A 22,783-nucleotide genomic window follows, 5' to 3' on the forward strand; every position below is an offset into this window, starting at 1 on the left:
GGCCGCCCGGCGGCCAAAGGTTTCAGCGCAGCTTTCGCTCTTTAAGCGTTGTCTCGAAGACGCATCAAACGGGCTTAGATGCGATGGCGAAGTAGAATCGACCCCCGGGGAAGGTCTGGTACCGGTAGCTCTTGGGCTAAGCGTCTTCTTCCACCCTGAACGATGGCAATTATTTGCATAACGTCCAGTGGCCGAGGGGACCGAAGGGACCGTTCGTAATTGCTGTGGGAAATTAACGATCCATTGAGAATTTTGAGGAAAGTTCTTCTTTCTTGTGCGGCTGTAGAAGATTGAGGTTTTGTTTACTTACCGTCATAAGATGGAGAGTCAGTAGATGGGATAAGTGACTTGAAGGTGCAGTGGTAAAGCTGACGATTTCTTACACAATCAGCTTGGTATTAAAATCTCATCCGAACTCTAGGAAATTCAATACATCGAATGGTTTATAAGAGAGTTACACAAACGTCATATGAGGATCTTCAGGATCTTCGAGATCATAGTGCCTCAAAAAAAGAAGAGATGGAAATTGTGGGCAAACCTACCCTATGTGACGGGCTTTGTTTCGTTCATCACAAGGAAATGACTCTTTAGCCTAGATATCTTAGAAAATTACGATTAGACATTAAAGACTCTAGATTTGCCTGTATTATTCAATGAAAAATTCATCGCGTGTTTCTTTTACGAAGGTGTCTAAAACTACATCAGAATTAAATGTCCCTTTGCCGCCATCATGGCTTACCGCGACAGTTGACCTTTACTACGGTCGTCTACCGTTCTCTAAACTCTTCGTTACACGAACGGCACGTGAGGTTTTTAGTATCGCTTCACAGCGCAAGATCAAGCGATCTATGCCGCGGCTGGCTGCAACTTACCCGAAATATGGCGGTCAGCTGCATCGCGCTAAATCGCGTCGCTGTTTTAACAAACAAAAACCGTGGCCACCGGCCAAATGTGCGCTGGGTTTCGTATTTTCACGGCCATACGCCAAATCCGATCTACTTATCGAAAGAAAAGTCAAATTGCACAGCGTGCAATAAATCCCCCTCACACACATACACACGTGCGCAACCAACTGTCACCGTGCGAAGCGAATCAGCTGTCAGTTGGGACTTTCGGTTCCGTTTCATAATCCCGTAGCATCGGGCGATAGATTTTCTGTTCCAATAAACAGTTTTCTGAGGCGGAATTCGGGACACATTCAGGCGTTCCGGGGTTTGCTGTTCGCGTTTCCGGTACGTGTGTACGTTGCGTGCTCTGTGTTGTTTCGTTTTTTTTGCGTGATCTTGCAACTGATTCCTTTGTGAGTTCCGTCTAAGTGTTTGTGTGGCGTTCGCTTAGTGTACCAAGTAAGTAGTTTTGTTTTTTCTTCTGTTGAGTTGGTTTGTTTCCGTAGGGCGAATTTACACCAATTTGGCTACCGGCGGTTTCATTTTTACGCTCCACCTAAGATTGCAATCCCGCACAGTTGCAGTGGGAGAAGTTGTAAAGAAAATTGGCACAAATTAAAGGAAAAAACAAAAACACACCTTAAGTACAGTGCATCATTAAAAAATATGGGAGTGCATTCTCAAAGCTGCGGTTCGCGGTGCAACGCAATTGCGTTTGTGGCCGATAATTGCAACCGTTCGTGTCGCAGCAGCGATGCCAGGGCTGATAATTTGGTGCTTAAAATTGTCATAAATCAGCATTAAAACTGTAAGATAGTTCAGACGCCATTCTTATTCTGACCGATCGCACTCAGTGCGTTCCGTTCGTACCGGGCAAAAAACTGGGTTCAAAATTGTCCGATCGAAACTGCTACAGGGGAGTGGTCGCGGGTGAGTGGGAAATAAATATGAAATAAATTTATGATAAATTTTATTATTTAACAGCTCGCACATTCTGGCCTCATTGGAATGAGGTTAAAGATACGATTGGCCCAGCCAAATGGGAATGGCCATCCCTCCAATGGTCGGTATGGTGGTGTATAATTCAAATATACCAAAAGGGAGCACTTGCGCCACACGGCGTTGATGAGGATGATGATGATGGCACTATCAATTCATTGCTCTCGAACAGCCCCATTGCCGGTTGCTGTTAGGCCACTTTATTATTGTTATTAGTTTCGTTAAAAATTTATAACACATGCGCTTCGTTAGCGAGCGTTTCGAAATGAGTTCGGTAAAACGGCCTCTTTGATGGGAGCAGATCTAGCTGCTGGAAGCGTTACGGATTATAATGCGCTGCGGACCAGTGGGATGGATGGCAGGAGGGCCGGGGAACAGCACATTGGCACTCGCTAAGTTGTAAAGGAGTGCATTTTCGTACCACGTCGCTACATTTCCCCCTTTTTGGTCGGTTGGTCGGTTCTACTGCTTTTCGGTTGGCCTTTCGCCATTACTTCAAACCCGAGTGCTCTCACAAACCAAAGGAGGTTTGGCATTCCGTTGTAAGTGTCTGTATGTGTGTATTTGCACGAGTGGTTGACGGATACTCTCGAGACTCTTCGCAGCTCAAATGGGCCTCTTGTCTCGAGTCTCGATTCTTCACCCTTTTCAAACTACCCTCCCTCCCGTTTCCGGGGAGGTGAAAACTTGCCCTTAGAGCGCTTGACTATGGACGGTCGGAGACGTCCCTGGGAAAGGGGGAACGGGTGGGTAAAGGTAGTGCATGGAAAACTGTTTCACGCCGGTTCGTGAAATTTGATGGGCTTTTATTATTTTTCCATCCGTACGCGCGCGGTTACCCTCAAAAAACCCGAAACCGGTCAGATTCGAGTCGAGGATTGTGTCGGAGCACCGGTGAAGAAAACGAACAAAAAGCCACACTCGTTTTCGTTTCACACTTACGTGCCATTCTGCTGGTTTTCTACTGTTCTTGACAGCTTCTCGCGCTTTGGTTCGTTTGCTGTTGGTTCCGCTGTAGGTTTTCTATTGAAAACGGGCTTTGCCAAAAAAAAAACGCGAGCGTTGCCAGGGGTTGGAAATACATACGAGTTTGAAATTTCTCACCTATTGTCTATTTGTCAATTTACGGCTGTTTGCAGAACGTGCAAGGATGTGAAAAGAATGCCCAAAGGAGACGTCGTTTTCGTATGGTGTGGATAAAGGAATGAATAAGTTCTTGCTTTAAGAATTTAATTAGTTTAATTTTGAGACGTATTTTAATAACCGACTATTATATTCGTTTAAGAATATTGGTTACAACTAACGCCTGGTTGATAGAGGCGGTACGGTGGTGCAGTGGTAGCGGTCTCGGTCTTACATACGGCCGGACCAGTACGAATATCCCATCTGGACCAGTTGTAAAAAATAAATCTAGTTTGGCAGAAATGACCTTCGAAGGTCGTTGTTACCAGAAGAAGAAGAGGAATCTGTGTCAACTAGTGTTTGAGTTGAATCCGAATGAATCTTTGTACTGAATGAGAAAAATTCTGAAAGTCTATTCGGAAGATACTCGAATTCTCATAGAATGAATCATGAGTCGTCGTAGAATTTATAGTGTAGCGCGGGGTTTTATATGGTAACAATGCCTCTATAGGATGAATCTGTTGAGGTTCCCGAATCTTTGATTGTTTATGAATCTCTGAGGATTCAAGAATCTTTCGGTATTTGACTCATGCCTAGAATTTATATTAACTGAAGATTCATATAAATGACTCTTTTCAATAGATTCATTAGGCACAACACTTCAAAACTTTATTTTGAAGATATCCCAGTATGAATGTTGAATATTGAATCGTACGTCATTAAAGAAACACTCAACTACTGCTTCTATTTCCTGATTATGAACGGTTAAACGAAGAACTCCCATTTGAAAGAGGAATATTTCAATCTACCTCAGCAAAAGAGAGAAAAAACGTTGACAACGTCCTTATAATTCGATAAATTATTCGTTTATTTCTTGTCGGTAATCATTTCCTTCAACTCGTAATAGCGCCTTTCAAGGACTATTTATAATGTGCTTTAAATAATTGTTCCAAATGAAGGAGCAAGCGACAGGTTAAATAAATAGCACGTTTAAATAATACTGAATATAAATTTTCTTCAATATACATAGTACATCAAAAATTCTGTTCATTTCCACACTGCAAAACCTTCGATTGTTCAAATCCTTTTTCCCATTAGCATTTTTTTCCATAAAACATCACTGTACCGGAAGAACCTTACTGTTACCATCGTAATAACACCCCGCTGGCATGGTTTTGCCAGTACCAATTAAATTAAAATCGAGTGAAATTCAAGCCCAAAACCATCCAACCCCCAGGACATCAGTGTAGCCTTGGTGACCTCGCTGTATTATGTTTAAATCAATCCGCTTATTGCTCACCGATGATGAAATGCTGCTAGGCCAAAAGTTTGTTGTATTTGTACGTTCAACCCCACGTTGGGTTGTGTACCGCCCTAACACACTTCCGCCGTCCCGCGGTCCAGTTGCAACTTTTCCCACCATCTTCACAACAGCTGCTGTGGGCAGCATCGTCGTCAGGACGTCAGCACTTTCCCTTCGGTGAATAGAGTGGTTTCGGGGCCAACATTTTTTTTTTTATCATATCCAACAGTGTCTTTAGTTCGTTTCCATAAATTTACATCGAAAGCAGCCCTCGCAAACGGCAATCCGCACAAAAGGATTTAAAAGCGAGCAAACGCGCATTGAAATGCATATTTAAGCTTTAACGAAAAATTCATTATTCATGCTTCAGCTCATTAGGTAGAGCTTAATATTTGGTGCTTGGTCCGTTAAACCTCGATGCTTGAAATTGATAATGTTCCGGAAGGATTTTAGCTTCGTAAATGGCGTGGACGGGGTCAGGATGGGCATTTTACTGGCCAGCCCTTCGCCGGGGGCAGTATTTGACATGATTAAAATAAAAATTAAATCTAAAATTCCACTACATGACACTACTGGCTGCTATGGATGATGCTAATGTTGGCGGTGTTGCGACTCGGACCCTCGGGTTAGGGTACGTGTTCTTGTGTTCCTTTCCACTGTCCGCGCATTGGCTGCGGTTTGCTGCCGACGGGATTAACGATGTCAATATAAAATCCCATGATAAAATGACCCGTTCCTGCAGCAGTGCCAATTCCCAAGCGCCTGTAGCGATTGCTGTCGAAGGTGAGGGATGTTTAAAAAATTGAACCAAAATTGATACTCACTGCTCACGCCATGCAGCGGTGGTGGTGGGAAATGCATTCGATGCACCACCGTCGGCTAGTATACATCGTTCGCTAAAAAAACGCGGCTTGATCGAATGCCTAGGCAGACGTGAACATCAATAAAATATGAGCCGTTTAACTGCATGGTGGTTCTCATTTCACTCCTGCACTTCAGGTCCACAGGTTGGTGATAAAGTGCTGATACGGTCAGTCACAATCCATCACGAAACCTTTTAATGCACACTAGCGGATGTGTGTAAGTGTTGAACTGTTTTTCCCTTCGTTTTTTTCTTTTCCGTTGCCAAGTTAATCAGCATCAACCGTTCAGTTGCATGCGCGCACCGAACCGTACTTGGCGCAACATGATTATGATTTTAACCTATCGCAATCAGAATGTTGCCTCCCACCTCGCTGCTCACTCTCTCTCTCTCTCTCGTCGGTATTTATGATTTGATTGGCATGACTATGAGGCAATGCAGATTGAAAGAGGTTTCCTCTGTTCTTTTTTTTCATGGCAAACCGTCGAGTGATGGAGTCACGCAAAGGGAGAACCTTTTTGAAGTCATATTAATGCGGTCAATGCATCGTTTACCGAACGAGACGATTTGCAGCTCGGCATCAGCTTATTTTGCTCTCGCTGTAGTAAAAATAACAAATTAGTGTTATAAAATATTCACCAGCAGTGGGCATGTAAAAATAAAGTCATTAAAATGCATCCGGAAAACGACTATTTCATCCACCATTTGCTGGCGGGTAGTTAGCAACAGTCAGTGTACACTTTCTGTTCAACCACTTCCTTATGACGATCTTGGCCCCCTCCCCCGGGTTCCGATGCTTAATCCGTAATCGATCCAGCTAAAGATACTAAAAATGGGGAAACATTCCATTACCGGTTACGCGACTCTAAATGACACTCCGTTCCACGCAAGCCGTCAAAATTACCGACGATCAGTTCGGGGTTTTCTTTTCGTGAATTCCACCGTCGTCATCATCAGCTGTGGCCTCGATTTGCTCGATTCTCGTTTCCTACCCTCCAAAAAAAAAACACGCTCCAAAAACCGAGGGAAGAACGATAAAAGGGGATGAACAACCGTAGTACCGTAGTTGAAATGCAAATTAATCCCACCTTGTGCGTAATGCATTCTTCAACATTAAGTGTACGATGTGCACTTGGGTGCAGGTGTAGCAGCAGTATGTGGTACGAAGGACTTCTCTAAAGCGAGGTGAATTATAAACAGCAAACAAGTACGGAAAAAAAAGTTTCATCGATTCCGGTAGCATGTGGTTTTGAGGGGGTGAATACAACCCCCCTTTTCCCACAAACACACACGGCAACACGCTAATCACAATCAGTTAGGAAGGGGCCACTACTCTTCTTTTCCTTCACCGATTCCTTTCTAATCCAATTGGTCAAGGCTCCCTGACCGGACTTTGTAAGTGGCGTACATTGTGGCTATGTTTTGTTTTTTTTGCTTTTCCTTTCGCCCCGCTTCGGTGATAGTGCACGGATGATCGGGGTAAGGGTTTTTATTATTTCCGTTGTAAATGTTAATTGCCTCATTAATTGATACTTATCTCCAACCGTAGCATGCGAGAGTGAGTAGCGGGTTTTTTTTTCGCGTCATGCATTTGTGAGTGGATTACATTCGCGTCTTCCATTCACGGTTGGAAAGCGAAGAAGGTCAATTGGTGGAATGAGGGGTGTGTGTGGGATGCTGGAAGGGAAAGAAAATGTTACACGCACCGGAGCAGGGTGTCACATGTCACACGACGATGTTAATCTTTTGAGGTTTCTGTTTCGTGTTCTGGCGAATGGTTTCGTCTTGCTGATCGACGGACCCTCTGACAGCATTGTCTGGTTTCCTTTTCGACGGCGACATTAATCATCACGGTTCATCCCCTGTTCGGGGTTGAAGAAGGGCGGCCATGCTGTTTTCCCCCTTTTTTCAGGTTCGATCAGTCGAAGTCAGCATGGTGATGATCAATACGATCAGCTGCTAATGCTGAGTATGAGTCGATGATGATCTTCAAAGATTTTTGTTGATCTTTCCCCGTTTCAAGCATGGGCACATACATACACACTGCAGTGAAGAATGAAGAGTTAATCAAACAACCTAGAGTCAAAAACCCCTTTTTTCACACACACGCGCGATCCATGCAGTCTAAACATCGGTGCATTAAATGCAATCTCACGAGTTTTGCGTTTTGCCCTCCCTTCCCCGGATTTTGAAACGCCTCTACACCTTCACGCTAACTGGCTGATCATACAAAGTCAGTTTCCATAATCATCGGCTGGATGACACGGTACGCTCCGTTGTTCGGTTCCAAAGAGGGTTAAACGAAGGGATGGGGTGCGGATGCTAAAAACGTGTAAATAAAAGTGTAATGCTCGTTCCATAAATTGTGCTCACTTCGAATGCGGTGTTTTTCGATGCGATCGCACTGGCAAACACTGGCACCATGTGGCTGTTACTTTGTTTTTTTTTCTCCTTTCCCTCGATTTGTTGTTTGGGCCTTCTTCCGTTTTTGTTTTTGCTGGTAAATTTATGCAAGACCAACACTAGTCTCAGGGATCCGTGCGCTCAGTACCGATCCTATTGCGGATCCTAGTTAAGGCAGTGTTTTTGGAGGGCGCGTTCTGTGTGAAATTTGTTCGGAAACGACCTACCTACCCGGTGAACGTGCGAAGCGCTGAAACGACGGGCGGGCAAGCGGCTCTAACATGGCCAATCGCATTTTGAACATGTGCTAAAAAGATAGCCCAAGTCGAGGTTGTACCAGCCCGAGCATGGCGCGTTTTCTTACGCGCCAAACCCCTTTCGGTTTCTGGCCCGGGCCGCCCCCGGGGGGGTGCGTTTTTTACAGTTCGCGCAAACACCGCGCCGAAGCGAATGGGAAGTTGTAACACGTGCTTGTAGGCGGCCGGTGCAACTCATTCGCTTACCGCGCCGCTCGAGTGTAGCATTAAACTTGGGTAGTAGTAGCGCTGCTCCGTGGACATAACATCATAACATCATGTGTTTTTCCTTTTGCTATGTTTTCCACCTTCCCTTCCCCTGTACGGGTAAATTGCCCCACCTTTTTTTGGGGAGGATTTGATAATGGGCACGATTAGAATAATAACCACCGCAAACAGGGCGCAAAAGTTTTGTATTGTTACAGTTTGAAAGTTTCCCTTAAGGGATGGAACGATAACAAAAAACAACCGCTCGATGATTATTTATGTTTCGCTAGTGTGTAAATATTAAAACAATGATCGTTTTTGTGTAATTTTGTTTTATTTCATTATTAACGATAAATACACAATTTAATACGACGTCGTTCGTTCGTCCATTTGATTCCATTTGCATCTCCATAATGTTACAATATTAAAAAGCAAAACCACAACAGATGTAGCGTTAAAATGCGATACATGTACAACGGTTTTGGGGTGAAGACCATGCACCATGTGTTTTTAATGGGCGTATCGCTTTTGTTAATATTATTCAATGTTTAACTTATCGTCTCACTTTCGAAGACGCCCACCGGCTAATGTTACCCCCCTTTGTCGCGAGGGGTTGGAAAGCAAAAAACGAAAGGAAAAAAAAACGCAACAAGATGCCTCTTAGCATCTTCATCGCGTTTTGCTGATGCGCCACAATCCATAATGTATCGGGCGTATCAGGCTTTTTCTGACATATTTATGCCCCTTAACCCGTTAGCCGGTGATCGGCTGCCTCCATTTACCCATTTTGGGTTGTTGGAAGCGATCGCGATTTTATCTAATCTTTCCCAGACGACAGACGTTCCAGACGTCCCCTTTCACAATTCCATGCAAATATCGGCTGAATGTGCATGGGAGTTTTGGAGCAACAACACGGAAAAAAATCTGGAAGAAAATAGAATAAATATCGTACTTCATATCCTACTTTTTAGGTTAGGTTCGCTATCGAAATGGTTCGAAAGCTAATTTCGACGCATAGTTAGCGATCGGCTGCCAATCGATTGAATGGCGAGCGTGAAGCGTGAATGATTGCGGAATGATTGCCACCCTGAACAGGATGTATAACGATCCTCACACTGTGGTGTGAATTTTGTTTCGCTGCAGCTATCGTTTAATATGTTTCTGGGTGGTTCGAATAGAGAGAATCAATATTTATCACCTTTTTGCCTTGTGTTTACTTCATGTCCCAAATGTGTAGTGAGTTGAACAAAAGCAGTAGCGTAAATTTTAGGATTTTATTCTTTGCAGAGAGAAAACATTTTTCACATTGGTCGGATGTGAGTTACGTTAGAAGAAAACACAAACGGCTGTGTCCATTGAATCGTTGCTGGCTTTGGAAGGTTCGGTGTGATTGTCACAATAAGCGACATAAGCTGGCACTCTTATCCCATCGTTACCCTTCTTTGGCTTTTCAATGTTTGAGAGCAAGAGCGAGTTATTTATTTAATCTTCATTGTATCAAAGAGCCATACAAAAAACGCAACCAAAAAGGTCTTGTGTTTCGGTGTTATTTTCTGTTCTTCACAAATGCTATTTTATTGCCTTTCGGGGTTAGTTTTTTTGAGCCGCACATCGAAGGGCTTGAAGATGTATATAGCGCAACTATAATCATAAACGACCCCTTTGGACTTCTTGGGAGCTCCGTAACAAAGAGTGTGGAAAAGGGAAGAAATTAGATTTTGATCAATTCTGACACGAGGATGTTCCTGTCGAGCTGATACTCTAGATCAGCTGGTATTGGCCTGGACTCTCAACCCAGAAGAATGATTAGCATCTTTAAAACAAAAACACAGCGTACCTCATGTTTCGGGGTCAGACATACCATCTTCGGCCGAGAACCGTACCAAATTGGGCAGAACTTTGCGAATTAAATGAGCGACGTCCAGCCTATCTGTCTGTCTTGTCCGATGCCGTTGTTCGGTTTCTTCGGATATTGTAACATTAATGGTGTATTGTGGAGCTGTTGTACACCGACCCGTAAAAGGTTAACCGTGCGGCATGTACACGCTCCATCCAGTCGGTGTTGGTGTAATTTGAGCCATCATCCATCGTCCGCACCGATTGCTATCCGATTGGTACCACGGTAATGCAATGCACCGGTACAGGGGTAGACTCAAACCCTTGCATCAGATCTCTACAGCTCGATTGCAGCAAATGGACTGGTAACTGTTACCGACCGTTGTATAGTTTTTGAGAAACATCGCTTCATTAGAGATCCTTGTCTGGAGGTGCTTATCCTTGCGATCTGAAACCGAATGCAACGATGGTGAAGGTAGTTCGTGTACTCAGTACGCTGGCTCGTTGGTAAATTTGGTTTGAAAATTATGACAATTCACACATGGTCGTAATTCTCCACCGATGTCAGCCTTTTTAGCATCGAACACCTTTTATTCGCCTTCCTTCTATAGGACGCGCAGCTAAGCAAACCGACAGCTGATCGACCGTTTTTGGTGGGGAGAACAGCTTCCTGTGTCGCGGTTGGCCTAATTTCGTGTTGATTTACTACCCTGCCCATGACTCAACCAAACAGCGAAGTAACCCCCGTTGCTGTGTCAAGTTTCGCCGAATTTCTTTCCATCGGTGACTTGCAAATTTGGAAGCACGCATTTAAAGATTTAGGACTCTGGGGGCTATTTTTGCTGTTTTTGTTTTACCGTTTTTTTGTTTTCGGTTGTGATCGAAAAAGAACTGTGAATGCAAACCTTCTGAAGACAATCAACGTGGTCTCGCCATCGTCTACCGAACGGCATCGGGAGACCTAGAGACCTATCAAGGTTATCGCGTCGTCGTCGACATCGTTTGCCTTCTGCGTACAAAATAAATACATTTCCAAACCATACTTAGAATTCTTCCACTTACAACCCCTTTTTTGTTTTTGGGGGGAGATGTGTGGAGGACATGGAGTGATGAAGGTGAGAAAATGAGACAGACAAGACGCGTTTATTTTTATTTCTTCAGCATAACAATTTCAGCTTGTTAGTAAGTCTGTCACGAGGTCCGGTACCAAAAGTCGCTTGTCTGTGCGTATTCTTGGTGGCTTTTTCTTTGGCTCTTCACAATTCCTGTCCGTCCACTGCGGATGGTCCGGAAAGGGGTTTTGCCTCGGTCCCCAAACCGGGGTTGTCATGTTTGTTTGGATCGCTGTGTGTGTGCGTGTATGTGTGTGTGTTTTTTTGTAACATCGTTCTTTCTGTCACCTTTAGCTTAGGATGAAGATTTCTTTTCTTTTTCGTGGTAAGACCGCGTGAGGTGAAGCTTTTTTCTCTCTCCTCATTCTCCTCAGAATGTGTCACGGCTCGTGTGTGTGTGTGTTTTATTTTCACATACACAAAATTCCATTTCGTCATCAAATATTTGCTTTGTGTCACCTCAATGGATGCGACTCTGAATGTGTCACCGTCGTTGTTTTGTGTGCTGCTGTTGTTTTCTCACCCATCCGGACGATCCAACCCTGGGCGAAGGGTGTGTTTTTTTATGTGCACATTGCACCGGTAAGAACTGGCCCGAAGTGCTCCAAGAAACATCAGGAAAATGGTTTGTGGCAGATACCTGGCGGAGACGTCTTCTCGGGGTGGCCGGGTTGGGCGGGTTGTAGTGCACAACGCAAACATAATTCACAGGATGTCTTGTTTTTCCGTGCAACCCGTGTCGCTATCAGGCCGGTGAGTGCCCTTGTGCCTTCTAGTGACTCTCTCCTTCCTACCATTCCCATGCACCAACAGCGTCATTGCGGACGGTCGGTATCATATGTCGCTGGTACGTGTACTATTTTGTCATCGGACGACCCGTAATCTGCTACCGTCGTCGCCGGCAAATGGTCAGTGGGCGGATGGTGGCAGACCAAAACCGTTGAGTTGATGCAAAAAATGAAAGAAAAAACATAAATATACACGTACAAAGCTGTCTACTGCAAAAAAAAAACTTCCTCGGAACGCCAGAGCTGCTTACTTGCCGGTTGAATCTGTGCTTAGTATTTATTCTTCGTGAGCACTTTCTGCAACATGAGCATGATTCGTAGAAAAGTGTCCAAATTACATTAACCGACAGTGGTAGCGAGTTTCCACGCAAAAAGAGCACTAATTGAATTTCAAAATATAAAAAAAAATGAAACGGTCGGTGATGAGCCATCAACGTTGGTTGTTCGATATGCCAGCAAAATATGGATACCTCCACAGTACACAGTGTTTTGGTGAGTTGAGGTTTTAAATTATATTTTTACCAGTTTTATTTTTAAAACCATTCGTAAACTGATTAATACAAAACAACTGATTAATATTGCGGTTACACGTAAGTTTTCGGAGTTTTACTAAAATTGACGATTCGCCTACAAAATGGGGACGAATGTCAGAATTTGGGGTATTATAGTCGATTTTATTTATTTTTCTTTTTCTTCGAAGCGTTCTTGAGCTCAAGCTCGAGATGAGATACAATTATTGAGAATAAACATTGGAAAGTTATTCGTACACCCAATATAAATCCTCAGATTCTATTCGTTCCAGTGATCTGAAGAACCCCATGCATAAAATTCATGTTATGCTTAATATTCTCTTATCACATTAAGCTACACCGTATGCAGGCAGCTGCAACGAACCCGAGAACTCAGTGTCAATCAAAAAGGCAGATGAAAATTTACCATTCCCCATACATTCCGTGACATCTTCGTCAAATTGCTAAAGCAGAAAACATCATCAATATTATCAGCCGTGTTCATTTCGACGCCGTATTCGGGATCGAACGGAAACGAGGAAATAGAACCGAGCTGATGCAACCCAGGCTGGCGTAGCTTCCGAGCAAAAGGTCTTCCGAGGTATTAGAAATTTAAAGTGAACCGTAAAAGCTGAAGTAGCGATTCGAAATGAACAAAACTGGAAATTGGATTCGGCGTCGTGTGCAAACGGAGGTGGTCGGCAGCCAGAACCGGAAGCAGCCCTGTCCCGTGCATTGAACGCGAACGATCGTGCCCGTCGCGCCCGAAAAACCGGGTCGTTTGCGGAGGCACTGTTTTGGAATTCCATCAATCCGTTTGCATGCAAATTCGATACGATGACGACGTGTATATTCAAATGTTTTCATATTTAACTTTCTTTTGTTTCTCCATATCTCCCGTCCCCGTCAAACCCCAACACCTGCCCTCAGGGGCGCCAGACCTTCGCAAGGCGTCCTGCCGATGTCGAAGATCGTTTTGCTGAAAAACACATTCACGACGAGTGGATTTTGTGCTCCGTGCTCGTGTCTTGTGAACCAGCAGGTTGGAAACCAGCGGATTGGCCCGGATTCGGTTGACTGGTGCAAAGCCAAATAAAAAAACAAGATAACTTTGACAAGTTTTGGCTGGAAGGCCACGGGGCAAAATGTACCGCCCGGGAAAAAGCTTCACAACTAGAAGCCTATGACGACGAACGACAAACGCCAAGGAGCATCAGGAAATTGAATATTCATGGCCGGAGTTGGCCAAATTTTGCTACTCACATGCTCATGCTTCGGGCGTGGTAAAGCCACTCGTCGTTGCCGTCAGTCGAAGTTTTCCAAGTGTTCTGCACCTTGGCTGGAGGAGTGACAGGAGAGATGGGCCCGGTCGGTTGGTAACATCCGCCCGGCTTTTTTCCCATTATGCAGGCCGGCACGAAAGCATCGTCTCCGCCAACTCCACACCGAGAGTGATTCGAATGGATTTGTCATCTACCTTTTAAGCAGCTTCATACATACAAACGTACGTTACGCACGTACACAAGTGCTCGAAATGGAAATCGGCCCGAGGAGGCAGCAATCCCCTTCCCGGGGATGGCAAGTGCCGGGTGAAGCAACGGAAAGAAAATAGGATTAGTGGGAAGGAAGTTTTACGAAGCGAGCAAGCCCAAACACGCCTGTCATCTGTCACGTGGGACAAATTAAATTTTTGGATATGTATTATTTCACCCGGGCACAGTTCTGTGTCGATAGGCGTCTTTCATTTATCAGTCCGCTTGGTATAGCGAAGCCGTTTCCTTGTTCGACTCTCCTTCTTCTAGCGCGATCATCAGCGAGCAAACGGATCGTACGATCGTAGCTGTTATTTCTTCCGCTTATGGCATGTGGTTAGAGACGAACACAGCCCAACATTTGGACATACTTTCAATGTTAATTAGTAGGAGTTTGTTTAACGAAACCGTTCCCTCACATATCTCATTGGTTTAATAAACCATCGAAGAAACTATTTGCCTATCAAACTTTCGCTGTGGAGGCGACTCGGCGAAATATGTTTGTGTCTTTGCATGTTAAAGAAGAAAGCGTCCATGTTTACCAAAATCCCCTTCGACCAAACATGGCACCAAAGACCATGGTTATCAAAGTTTAAAATTTAAATTGTTAGTCATTGCACAGGAAGTCGCTTCACGGTGTAGCGCTGTGTGTTTATTGGACGGCCGTTTTACTTCACTTAATTCACACACAAAGACGATAAAACCATGCGCTTAGATGGGGATAGATAAAAAATAACCGCGAACATATTCCATACGGAAGACGCTTGCAAATGGTTGCACAATGATGGCCCTCTCTACCGTTGACACAGTTTTGGACGATTCCACGGCTGACGGCCATGGTGGCGGTGCGTGAGAATTATAATAACTCGATAAAGTCTAACGAGGTATATACATCGGGGTATGCGTTTCCTTCCGCGCCGAGCATGACGCCTGTGCGTGAGCATTACACCCGATGTGGCAACCACTTTCACCATCATCACCGTCATCGGGGTCTTAGAGCAAAAAGGGTCGCTCGTGTTGCAAAAGGCCGTGCTGGCGTGTTACGAAACCAGTGTTCAAACTGGCCACGCACGGGGTCGAATGAATCATTACTAGGGGTTCTAAGAAGATGATGATGATCGCCTTACCACACTGGCAAAAAAAACCTCACTAATGGGTAGTGTACGGAGTACGGCCCAGCTCATATTAATGTAATTACCGGTACAAACGCCCGTCCAGTGCCCGGACGGAGTTGGACATCGGGTCGGGGACTTTGGCAACGTGACGCGGCTACGACAAAACCAATGGGCTGTAATAAAGTTTGTGTGGAGTAAGAAAAGAAGAAGAAGAAGAAGGAGAAAAAACAGTAATAACCCCCAACACACTACGCCACGGACAACAAAGTAGCTCATGCTCCGGGGTCGGGTCGCATTTCATCATTTCCGAATGCTCTCGCGAGCCGTGACGCTTGACGCTGGGTAAACCTGCTAACTTCATTAGCATCTTAAAATGTCCCCTTTGGAACCTCTCCCCCTCATTCACCTCTTCCGGGAGCGGGAGGAAGGTAACGATTAATGTCCAACCCGGGCAAAAGATTGAAGTTTTCCCCCATTTGGGGCTGAGAACTGCGCTTGACATTACGCGCCACCACGAAAACTGCGCCACTGCAACTGAGCAAGTGTTACCATCCTGAGCAACGCACTTATAATTCCTCCGTCTTAGGTTAGGGTGGGTTTTTGTTTTTGTTTTTTTTGCTCACCGATCCAGATACAGGTTTATCTGCCGCGGGGCTTCTTTTAACCATCCGCTTGGTGCGTTGTCTCAATTGCTTGCATTTGCACGCTCCGCTATGTTGATGTGGAGCTTACGGTGTAGGGTCGTCGATAGGTGTACGGGTTTTGCTGAGCAAGGGTGCGGTAATTATTTCCCATTTCGTCATGGCTTTTTTTTGTTGGGCGCTCGCAATGGACGGAAATGGATTTTGTCACGTACCGAGGGTGAAAGGAATTTTTCATTCTATTGGGAATTGGTTCTTTTCGATTTTTTTTAATTTTCTCTATAAAAATATTAATGGGGAGAAAGGAAAAACATGAGAAACGCTAAAAAAGGAACACAGAAATGCAATTATGCTCGTTTGTGGTTTGCATTTGTTTGTTTATGTCTTTAATAGCGCCGAAGAACTAGAACTCCACTCGAACACGGTTGCTATCGTACGTACAAGATCTAAATCAAACAATTTTGAGCTGAGACAACTTTCGAAATGTCGCCCGTACGACGTTGAAGTTGTCTCAAGGGAGTGGAGGTAAGTTTGGTCAGGGTTTCTGGTTTTTAGGTCGCTCCTGCACTTGAATGTCGTCGCGATCGTGTATCAGGATTTCCTTGTAAATTAGCTTTTCACCGAGTCACAAACGAGTTCACTTCAAGCCACATACAATTCTGTATGAGAAATGCCACACTAGACGGTTTCATCATCGGTTGCGAGCAAAACGTTATTAAAGTTGTAAATTAAATCGTTTGGAAAGAAAAGAAAAAAAACATAAAAGTACCACCCCGCGGGGTGGGACGAAACATGTGTGCGATACGGATCGAGTTAGTCATCTTAACGACGTATCAGTCGCCTACTGACGACGGTTTCGTCTAGTGGTCGATGAATAATTGTCCACCCTGGGTTAAATTTTGTGTGCGTTTTTCTTCAACGCTTTTGAGTAGAAGATTATTCAGCTGCCGTCAGTTTTTCGAACGCATCGCAATCAAAATAACGACCTCGAACGAATGCGAGTGAGTCATTGGGAAGTTTGTGTCGTCTAAATTATCATTTTTCGCAAACTACTTTTAATGCTGCGTCGGAACAAATAATGTGTGGTTTTGTTTTACAATTTATGTGCAACCTTTTTATGCAATTTGATGCTATTGCAATCCCAATCAACCTTAATAAAAAATAAATAAAAATCTTTAAACAGTAGGAAAACGGGCAAACAAAAGGCATGAAATATGATGACGAACGACGGGAACAAAATTGCTGATCCACACCTGGATGACGAAGGTTTCATAATGAGCGAACGAAGGCATTTATTATGGGGTTCGATCGATCGGTGTCGCGGAACGAATTTCTTTGGTTTTTTTTCTTGCTGTCTGTCCCTTTTTTAATAATAACAACAAAAAATGCAACCTTTCGCTAAAGGTGGTTGCTGTTTTGGTACGAACCGGGCTAGCGGCGCAATTAGTGTCCATAAATAACGGTAACCGTTGGACAGGGAAGCGAACGAAAAAGGATCATCATCACCATCGTTCCTCAAACCCTGCACTCGGACACATTGTGGACAACAACATTGCTGCAGTTTTGGGTATGCAACCGCGATTGCAAACCATTTGTTCGTAACCTGTTCAAGTGACATGCAACCGATCACTCTCGGAACGGGAAAGCGATCGAAAGCGGTCCACAACGGGAAAGGACATCGCGATTGGAAGGTCAACACACGAAGATAAATGGTGCAGGTCTTCGGGGGGCGTTTGGGGGTTTTCTGGGGAAGAGAGAGGGTTGCAGCCTTCCATCACTGTTTTTTATCGCTCTCTCATTCTGCTGATTGCAGTCTCAATGCGCGACCATGATTAGGAGAAACGACCGAATGCAGCGACAGCTGTCCAAGTGCAGGAAAGGGCGTAGTTGGGCAGAAGTACGCTGTAAAATGGTTGACCAAATGGTGGTCTGACTAATTACCACCCAGCTTTAGGATAGCTGATTATTAGTATGGCAATCGCTCCCCGGTCATATCATCCCCCAGGTCCCCCTCCAATGAGGAATGTGCGTATGTGTGCGTTTTGTCATCGATGATGGTCGGTGCATCGGTCGGAGCTACGTGAGCCAGGTGATAATGTTTTATGCAATAAAACGATAAAGATAGGAGAACACCATGGTGACCATGGCCATTAAAGACGCGAGTTTCGATGGGGATAATGGGGGTTGGGGATTGTTTCTGTTTTGTGCTTTGCATCGGACCCCGTCAGCTGCATTCTCGGACACCCGGAATGATGCGTATTATACGCAAGAATCGGGTGACTCAGTGTCCCGAAACGGTTGACGACCTGATTTGCATAAAAACCGTTCATCTTAACGGGGCGCGGAGATGAATCTCTATCGAAAGCAATCTGGGAACGTGCGGTCGTGAAGCATGAGGCGTAATTTATGTGACTGTTTTGATATTGTTTCTCTTTTTTTTGCTGTTGTTGTATGTCTTCTTCTTCTTCTTCTTGGCTTAACGACCTTACAGGTCACGCCGGCCATTTATGGCTTACTAGACTTATTTTACCACGTAGCCGGATAGTCAGTCCTTGCTGCGGGGGGACGGTCCGGATGGGATTTGAACCCGGTCCGGCCGTGTGGACTGGCGCCGTTTATCACATGCACCACCGGGCCGCCCCTTGTTGTTGTATGTGCAACGATCGAATCAGCATTCGTTGGAAGATGAGAAAATTTAACCAAAAATAAAAGTTTCGACAAAAATAACAAAATACGATCGAAAAGAAAGGTGGCTTTGTATGTATCCTCAGCGATGTTATAATGGGGGTTTCCTCGATGTCGACACACCACCTTAACAACATGAGCACACGCAGAGACTTGGGAAGGCATTTCGGGGAAGGAATGGAAAAAATGTTTTTTGTATACAATAGATAACATCTTCGTCTTCACACAATTCATCTAATAATGTTTCCGAATTTAGAGCTGTTTCGAAAATAAATTCTCAAAATCCTCAAAATCAAAAACTTAGGCGAATTTCGAAACGAAACAATCAATTTCCTCAACCATTGGGATTTTTTGTCCTCTTGATTGTCACACCGATTTGCACGAAACCGTTGCCATTAATTACTGTTTTTGTTGGGAAGAATTTGTCTTGGATTTTTTCCTTGCCTGCACACATCCTGAGACTGATTACGTTGAATGCGAAACAACAGGAAACAATTAATCATCATATGCACTGCAGACGGAAGGACATTTTTTCTTTATTGAGCTTCTAGGACCGTTCTTTTGTCGCTCACAGATTCCGTATTCGTCACATTCGGAGAAATTGTTTCTTTTTTCGGGAGGATCACGATTTAAAGCACTTTTCCGGTGCATACGGATTCCATCTTGATCGAAATTTCAAAAGCAAATTTTCATCAACTTCAGCAATTTCGCAAATAGTGAACTGTATCAGCAAAATGGTTGCCGTGTGCCGCTAGAATGGGAGGTTTTTGCATTTTTTATATCCATCTCCATAGTACTCTCGGAAGGTAAGAAACCTTAAGAATGGCAATGAGACGCGTCGAAGAGTGTAAGGATGTCTGGGAGTGTGTCAGAGTGATGGGAAGGAAGTGTGCTAAACTTATTTATTCTGTCCCGTACAATATTTAAACAACTCCACTTCCTGCTTGCTGTTGGAAGTGTGTGGCATCCCTTAGCACTGTACGGAAGGGATACATCAGAGAGGCGGGGTGCATTTCATCGTTGGCTCTTTTCGGTTTTATTTACCATCGTTCCGTCGCACGAAAGCGCTACGAAATGCCGGGTACTGTTTGCCGGTTTCCCGGATGGACTCGATGAAAGCTGCGCTTAGTTTAGCGCATAAATAGCGCGTCTTTGATGGGTCTGTTGCCGGATGCGATGGGATGAATGTTTCGAAGGAAATGAAAAAGCCTTTGAGCTGTCCCCCCTCCCCCCCCCCCCCCCCGCCCGAGGGGGAGACCGTGAATGGATGGGTGGGTGGGTGAGGTTGCATCAGCACCAACGATGACGAACCAACGTCGATCCGAACAATTTCGAATTAATTATCGTTTCTATTTATCTTATGCTTGGCAGGGGGGAGCGCTACGTGCCGGGTACGGATACCACTGATCAGGGGGAAGTAGAGACTATGTAGAGACAGTGTACTTCTTTTATGGTATGAAATAAACGTTCTTCCCAGAGACATGACATCAGGCGGTGAAAAAAGGGAGAACGATCTGTTTTCGTCGCTTGCTTTCCTGATTATCTGAAACACAGGACGGCATCGAGGTTGATAGAAAAGCGGACTCGAATGAAGGGAGAATTTTCTTCACCAACTTCGATCCGTAAGACGGATGTTGGCAGGCAGTGTGGTTGGCTGTAAACAAACGCTCGCTTGCACGTTGGTCTGCGTTTGAAGTTTTGCAGAACTTTCCATTCGAGTGGAAATTCAAATGCAAAAACCTCACGAACGAGAAGACACGGGGGGTGATGGACGGGCTCGGGTTACTGTTGGGCATGAACGTCCTAAGAAAATGTTCGTCCGAGAAACTGGTGCCGAGACGTGAAAACAACAAAGTAACGAACCTCGCAACCCGACGGGATCTGGCTTCGAAGCCAGACAAGCGCATCGCCACAAAACATGGGACTCGCACCCGGCAGCACACAATTTACATCGCGCTTTACAAGCCATAGTACCATCGAATTAATATTTATATCATACAAGCAAGGCTTCAGTTTCAGTCTGTGGCTGTTCCGAGTCCTGGCACTGTTTTTCCCGGGTACTATACGGGTACCATCCCGGTACATTTATTCAAACCGCGAACTAATGTCAATTTCTTTGCCTTTCCGGGCTTGAGGTTTTGAGGTTACATTTTGAGCGTTCGAACCAACTGCTTTTATGTTTCAGGTATATGTATCTAGGTAAAGAAATCGGACACTGGAGAGCGCTTGGGGGAAAGGATTTTACTGCCACGAAGTGCCACCAATGTTGTCTGGGTAAGGCACTTCGGACGTTCGAACAATGTTGCTCGCTTGCTGTGAGTTAATTGGAGAATTTTGTTAGTAAATCTAATTTCCCGCACAACATCAAGGGATTCGTTCGGGTGGGAATGGAGGATGGAACCCGCAGTCGTGGCCCACTTCGCAATAGATTGATTAGGCATGCGAACGTTGTTTTTTGGACCAAAAGTATGGCCATGTTTGGGTAATGAATCTTGAACGGTAACGTGTTCTTTATTTGTTCGTTCAATGGGCTATTGAGAAGTTTTTTTGTTGAGAAATGTTCTGATATTGGAGGACAGATCCAACCCGACGGTAAATGTGAAAATTATAATTTAAGCATGTTTAGAGTCGTTAGGGGATAAAACTCGGGGAGGTTATACTTGTTTAACATTTTCAAAAGTTCAGAATGTCTATGAGGATATTGAAGACATCTTCAGAATTCTGATAATGATTTATTTTAAAATAATTATTAGATTTTAGTCCTGAATTTAATTAATTTGATTCAATGATCGATTTACAGCTGAGATGATCAACCAATTTGAATGTCTATTAGACTTTGTTGTCACTATTGCAAGGTTTTTCGGGTTTTAATTAATTCTTTCCAGGAATTATTAGATTCCGCAGAGGATGGAGTTATACATGTTCAACAACACTGTTGAACGCCGTTCGAATGTTGTTTCTGTCTATACCTTTGTTATGGATTCGACAGACTTGATGCTCTTAAAAATGTTACAACAATCTTCAATAAAGCTGTATTTTTGCTTTCATTCCTTATCTTGAACTGTTTCTTTCCCTCCAAACAACTTGTGCCTGTCTGACCTGTTTTGACCGTAGCCCGTTCCTTTCTAGCAGGCCAGGAAAAGGGAGCTCATTTTATCACAACGAACTTTTTCATAATACACTCACTCACAATAAATCATGCTGGTTGGCCGGGGCTGGTGAACGAGCGCTTAGCACATTCTCCTTTCAATTTCATTGCGCAGAAACGGGCCACCGACACTTCAGAACAATCTAGGCAGAATGATAAACTTTTCCCAGAAACCTGACATCCGGGCCGGGTTTTGCGTTTTTGGTGTGTTGTCCATGTGTCTACGGTGTCCCGTTTTGCCATTCGTAACACGAATTCCGACCGTTTCGAAAACCGAGCGTGAACCGAGGGCACGTGAATTTGAAACACGTTGTGGGGGTTGTGTACCCCGTTCCGCCGGAGGACCCGGGAGTCGTACAAAATTCGCATAAACCTCAAAGCAATTGAAACCGTCCGACCAGATGCGAACCGGCCTGGCACCAAATGAGCCAATTCCCATGAATTTAGTTCAATTCGAGTGTAATGGCGAATGGCGCGGGGGGACGGAGGATGTTGAAATATCCTCTAACTCCACAGCACTCAAACCGTCAAGGGTCATGAATTTGCTGGCGTCAGCACACGGAAATGGTTGAATTATGCTTCATGAAGCTGTAAGCATGTAATCCATCGCGTTCAACCGTTCGCCTTCAGGGCGATTCCGTTGTTATTAGGGCGTCGAATCATCTTTCGGTTTGAGCAATCGGTTTGATCGGTTGGAAGTCCGAGAAAATGGTTACAAAGTGTCAATTTCCATTAAATTCTGGTAAATTAAAACTGCCAGAAGTATTACTCGTTAACATTTTGTTTCTTTCCTAATAAAAGATTCGATAAAATGGAATTTTATCTTCCAAAAAAAGCATCAATTTTTTAAGGAGTATTTCTTGTAACTTATTTTACTTGAAGTTGGAGTCAGCAAACCGCAGTATGACACGCAACCTTCAAAACTGTCGGCTTATCTCAGTGGATATGAAAATGTTGCGGTAATTATAAGAATATTCACATGTTTCTTCCAATGCACGTTTCGGCACATCGCAAGTTTATATTTAACGGGAAGGAAAGAGAAAAGGAAGGGAGTAGAAAGGTGCGAGCGGATCCATAAAATTCAAGATTAATTAGCTGCTGACCGTTTTATTGAACTGCGTGGCGACGATGACCCACTGGACGTTCTGTGCAAATGTGCAAAAAGCAATTTCATGTTTCAGCGGGTGAAAGGCCGAAAAGAGAGAGAGAGAGAAACAGAGAAAAAACGGTTGTAAAAGACGGGTACGAACCGTTTAATTGGATTCAATGTAATGTTATTTATCGTACTTCACTCTTCCTTTTTTTGCGCGAGTGTGTTTGGCTTTTATTACGTCCCGC

The 22,783-nt window shown here is 44.3% G+C and overlaps 1 protein-coding gene across 8 annotated transcripts in view; it reads left to right on the forward strand.

The window, feature by feature from the left end:
• The first annotated feature begins 974 nt into the window (after window positions 1–974).
• LOC125765166 (mpv17-like protein) overlaps window positions 975–22,783 on the forward strand; it is a 137,145-nt gene continuing 115,336 nt past the window's right edge. For 2 of the 8 annotated variants that reach the window (XR_007418504.1, XR_007418505.1), the window contains exon 1: window positions 975–1,346. The gene's annotated coding sequence lies outside the window, so the exon portion shown is untranslated. The remainder of the gene's footprint in view (window positions 1,347–22,783) is intronic. The other 6 variants (XM_049430073.1, XM_049430075.1, XM_049430077.1 and 3 more) reach the window with 5 other exon arrangements.

Source organism: Anopheles funestus, chromosome 2RL (assembly GCF_943734845.2).
Source record: "Anopheles funestus chromosome 2RL, idAnoFuneDA-416_04, whole genome shotgun sequence".
Classification (NCBI taxonomy): domain Eukaryota; kingdom Metazoa; phylum Arthropoda; class Insecta; order Diptera; family Culicidae; genus Anopheles; species Anopheles funestus.